This window comes from Henckelia pumila, chromosome 4, assembly GCF_033568475.1.
Source record: "Henckelia pumila isolate YLH828 chromosome 4, ASM3356847v2, whole genome shotgun sequence".
Taxonomy (NCBI): Eukaryota; Viridiplantae; Streptophyta; class Magnoliopsida; order Lamiales; family Gesneriaceae; genus Henckelia; species Henckelia pumila.
Window position 1 is genome coordinate 212,200,960 of NC_133123.1, and position 5,817 is coordinate 212,206,776.

The window sequence follows — 5,817 nt, forward strand, 5'->3', positions numbered from 1 at the left end:
AGCTAGGTTTTAAACCTTGCGATTTGTGTTTCTTTCTCATCCACTTTATAGCCTATTAGTCCTAATCAAAGCCCCATTCAATCATTATGTCGGCAGTTGAAGAACCAAAATTTACGACTCAAACTTAAGAAGTTAACCCCAATAAATAAATTGGAGAGTTGCAGATTCTTCGGGTAGGCTATAGACTGGATGGCAAAAATTTTTTGAAGTGGTCGCAATTCGTGCAGACCTACTTGAAAGGAAAAGGCAAACTTAGTCACCTTCTAGGCAAGGGACCAAAACCTGGTGAAAAAAGCTTTGACTCATGGGACGAAGCTGATTCTATGGCTATGTCCTGGCTGTGGGACTCAATGGATCCCAAGATCAGTGACACCGTTATGTTCTTAACCACCGCCAAAGCAATATGGGAGTAAATCCGTCGAACCTACTCCAAGGCTCGAGACAAGGCCCACGTCTTTGAAATAAAAATGAAAGTGGGATCGTTGAAACAGGGGAACAAATCTGTTACTGAGTATGCAAATATGTTGCTGAATTTATGGCAGGAACTCGACCATTATAGAGTCATTCAAATGAAGGACCCTGAAGATGCAACCACACTCCGAAGATTCATCGAAAAGGATCGAGTCTATGACTTCTTGGCTGGGTTAAACTCTGAATTTGATCAAGTCAGAATTCAAATTTTAGGGAAAGATGAAGTTCCATCTCTGGAAGAGACAATATCTATGATATAATCTGAAGAAAGTAGAAGAGGTGTGATGCTTGAACACAAAATCTGGAAGGATCTGCTATGGTGGTAGCAAAATCAAAACATTCTCATCCAATCCAAGAAAATGCGAAGGAAGTGCAGTTCCCAAAAACATTCGGACGTGACAACAAAAAGAATCTTTGGTGTACTTATTGTAAAAAGTCCTCACACACAAAGGAAACTTGTTGGAAACTTCACGGCAGACCACGTGAAGGAACTCAACGAGGAGGATCACAACCACAGCAGCCACTCAATTCTGGACAGGCCAACCTCAGCATCGGCCAACAAGGTCAAGAATCAAATCTGATGCAGACTGACCTTATAACTACTGAAAATTAAGGATGTGAAAGGATTAATTTGGACCAAATTAAACTAATGGTACGCAATCACGGATCAAATTTAAATTCGAATGTATAAAGACTACTTTGGTATATCGAAATTCACAAGAACGACTGAACCGGAAGACGACCCTTAAATTATGGGGGCAAAATTGATAATATCACTTACTTTTAAATGAAAAAAAAAGTGGAACTATATTTATTCCACATAGGTGTAAGGTATGTGCATACATGGTATACAAATTTTTGATTACTTTAACCATATGAAAAAAAAATCAATTTAATTTGTAATTAATGATACATGCATATGGTCGCAATCATAGACCTATAAGGTCATTTCAAACACCACAAGGTAATTGTTAATATCGAAAAAAAAATTGGTAGTCGAGGCAGCCTCTTCTAGTGATATCTTCCCTTCCAGCAGTGGGCCTGGTTGTAAATACCGGTTATATGCATAGGAAAATAACTCTTGAATGGGCACCCGAAGAGTTTTATGACGTGATCATTCCGACGCTCTGATCAAATCATAATCTAGTACATATTAAATATGTGTTATTTTAACTACTGAAAATTAAGGATGAGAAAGGATTAATTTGGACCAAATTAAACTAATGGTACGCAATCACAGATCAAATTTAAATTCGAATGTATAAAGACTACTTTGGTATATCGAAATTCACAAGAACGACTGAACCGGAAGACGACCCTTAAATTATGGGGGCAAAATTGATAATATCACTTACTTTTAAATGAAAAAAAAAAGTGGGACTATATTTATTACACATAGGTGTAAGGTATGTGCATACATGGTATACAAATTTTTGATTACTTTAACCATATGGAAAAAAAATCAATTTAATCTGTAATTAATGATACATGCATATGGTCGCAATCATAGACCTATAAGGTCATTTCAAACACCACAAGGTAATTGTTAATATCGAAAAAAAAATTGGTAGTCGAGGCAGCCTCTTCTAGTGATATCTTCCCTTCCAGCGGTGGGCCTGGTTGTAAATACCGGTTATATGCATAGGAAAATAACTTTTGAATGGGCATCCGAAGAGTTTTCTAACGTGATCATTCCGACGCTCTGATCAAAATCATAATCTTGTACATATTAAATATGTGTTATTTTATCTACTGAAAATTAAGGATGAGAAAGGATTAATTTGGGACCAAATTAAAATAATTGTGAGGATCCGAGTACTAATCTCTCATTTCAATACAATTAACCAAATAATCATAATCATTAGTCAAGCATCAAAGACTAAATAAAATAAACAAAATTTTTTTTTTTTTAAATAGAGCACCTCGCTCGATCGGTGAAAAACACCCGATCGAGCGAGCCCTGCAGCCAACTTCTCGGTTGGGAATATTTTGGCCTCGCTCGATCGGTTACTCTTCACCGATCGAGCGAGCCCAAAATGCTCACTCACTGTTTCCAATATAAGGGCCTCGCTCGATCGGTGATAATCACCCGATCGAGCGGGCTCATTTCCAGAAACCTCAACAGATGCCATTTTGCTGTCAACACAGGTTCTTTCACTCATTGATCATCTAGCTTCAATTCATACAAGTCTTTACATGCACATAAGCTAGTATCAATACACATTCTATTTTGTAGATCATTTCTAGCATGAAACTTAACATAATATAAGTTGATAGCACAAAATCATGACAAAGCTAATAAGTTAAGCTCAAACTAACCTCTTATATCAAGCAAAAGAGATTAAGATACAATATCAACATATTACATCAAAGAACTTCCATTCAATCATGTACAACAAGTCTTGGCAAAGGTAGCTACAACATAATCATGCCTCTAGTGTTTACACTAAACATTGACAGCACAAAGAACATCTAAACTCGGATCTCCACTCTAACTCTCAATCTCTGTTCTTCATGCTCGCTTCTGTCCTGATCCCGAACTACATGTTGTCATGCACACATACAAACACAACAACAGCCGGATATCTCCGGTGAGAAATACATTTCCCAGTATAAGCAACATATAGCATGCTATTAAGTTCAAGTGTAATTACTATCATAATTAATTCATAAAAATATTCATGAACCACAATACATGCTATAATTCAAAGCATATAACAAAGGCATGATATAAATCAAAGCGTAGCACAAAAACATGCTATATTCAAAGCATAACATATTCAGCCACACAAAGTCATCTATCCAATCTAAGTAGTGTCTTAGTCTTGACTCTACTTTTGTTTTTTATGACTTCTTGATCTTGACTCTTAGTCTTAACTCTAGACCAAGACTTGACTATTTTCTCAACTCTCATCTAGGGATCCCGGTTTGAATAAGAACGCAACAAATCTCCCACCTACTCTTCCATTCGAGGTGGCGGTACGTTCTTATTCCCAAACTTTGGTCCACTATATCGATCTTCGGTCATAGGAGTCGATCTACTCCTACGCATATCGATACAAGTCCAAACATTCGGTAATTTGGCACATCTGCCTTCCTAAGACATGGCACATCCGCCTTCAACACTTTAAGATCTAGTGGCTTATCAAGATGCAACCAATTCTAGAAGCATTAATCTAAGCCACCTACAAGAGACAAGCTAATCTAGCAAGGAAAGGCAATAGACTTATCTATCTATGCCATCATCTATCTCATACAATTCATCTATATTAAACAATCAAGAACATATATCTATGGACTTGAAAATAAATCAACTCCAACAAGAAACAAATAAGTATGTGGTTTAGGGAAACTCAAGTCAATCTAACTCGAGTTATATATCCCGTGGTTCGATGTTGGTTTATACCTTTCTTGTCTTGGTTTCAAGCTCTTCAAGGCTATCAAAATCTGCTCCCAAATCTTGTCAAGCCATACAACATAACCTTGTATAAAAAATCTGCTCAAACACTACTTGATTTTCAAGGCTCAACTTCATAAATCTTGGCCCCATTCGATCCCGGTTCGAAGCTGAAGGTTCGAGTTCGATCCCCCTGTTTTCAAAACTGAAAACACAGCAAAAATAACTCATAACATCAGCAAGAACTCACTTCATCCACAATTCCATCATAAGCCATCAAAACAGTTTCAAATTCTAAACCGGCGGAGTAACAGTACAAACTCGGTAACCGAAACTAACTTCTATAAATTCTAACATTCATATCAACTTCATCACCATACCATATCAGCAATAATATAACATATACCAACATAATCAGATGGTAAGAATTTCGAAACAATGGCTGGACATTTATATAGAAAGCAAACGACGCTCGTTCTTCAATCTACCGTCGATATAATCAATATAGAAGCTCAAGAACTCATAATCATGCTCAACTCTAATTCCTGCCCCATCACTCAATTTCGAAACACAATAAATCTCTGCAATACTTACATCAATAGATAGCCCTTCTTGCGAGAAGTCCGGAACTCTTTTCGGAATTGAATTCGGACAACCGGAACAAAAGTTATCAAGTTTTTAAAATGGAGAATGGACTTGGAGCTGAGGTTTCCAATTTCTTGGCTGAAGAAGATAATAATTCTAAAGATACGTACATGCTACACGTATAAACTCATATTCAGACAAGTGTCCAAGTCAATTTTCTATATTTGCCCTTTGGCCCCTCAAGTCTTGCTTAATTGCAAATCGGTCCTCGACAAATCTTTTTAATTTAATTTCAATCCTAAATAATTTAAGAATATTAGAATTTAATTCAAAACTCCAAAATTCTCAAATTAAATATATTCGAATTAAAATTAATTAATTTCGGATTAAATCAAATAATCCCGAGCCTTAAAATAATGGTACGCAATCACGGATCAAATTTAAATTCGAAAGTATAAAGACTACTTTGGTATATCGAAATTCACAAGAACGACTGAACCGGAAGACGACCCTTAAATTATGGGGGCAAAATTGATAATATCACTTACTTTTAAATAAAAAAAAAAAGTGGAACTGTATTTATTCCACATAGGTGTAAGGTATGTGCATATATGGTATACAAATTTCTGATTACATTAACCATATGAAAAAAAAAATCAATTTAATTTGTAATTAATGATACATGCATATGGTCGCAATCATAGACCTATAAGGTCATTTCAAACACCACAAAAAAATATGTGTTTAACGACAGTAAATATAAATGTTGTCACTAATTTTTTACTAGAATAAAAAATATGTCACCAATAGTATTTATTGACGAGAATTTATTTGCTGACACATATAGCGACAGATTTAAAACGTTTGTCGTAAAATAACGACATATTTAAATTCAACGACAACTATTTATATTACGTCGTAAAATCTATGACAACTTTATTAATTCTGTCATTAACGTTAGTGACAAAAAAATTATTTTTGTCGTTGAAATTAGTGACAGAAAATAATATCTGTCCTTGATCCATAGCGACAAAAAATAAAATTCTGTCGTAAATAGTGACAGAATTGCATTATCTGTCGTTAAGCAATCTGTGGCACTTAATTTTTTGACGATCACTTTTCCGTCATATTTCTATCGTTAATTGAGTTTAGCGACGAAATAACGACAAAAATAAGCGTCGTTATTTTCGTTTTTTCTTGTAATGAAACTCGATTGGATGAAATCTCGTTTGAGCCCATTAATGAGTCTTGTTAATTAAGATAAACGAAACATGCATGCTCGACTTAGGTTTACGATATTCGTCTCGTTAGGTCATGAATATGTTCGTTAAAAGACTCTTAAATCAACTATTAGATTGAAAAAA

General features: G+C 35.3%; 1 long non-coding RNA gene across 1 annotated transcript; it reads right to left on the reverse strand.

Annotated features, from left to right (window-relative positions):
- Positions 1-2,881: 2,881 nt before the first annotated feature.
- Positions 2,882-4,586, reverse strand: LOC140859983 (uncharacterized). The gene is made up of 3 exons (XR_012143569.1): positions 4,463-4,586; positions 3,878-4,073; positions 2,882-3,011 (listed from the first exon to the last, which is right to left on the reverse strand). It is a non-coding gene; the product is annotated as an uncharacterized lncRNA (long non-coding RNA).
- Positions 4,587-5,817: the final 1,231 nt, after the last annotated feature.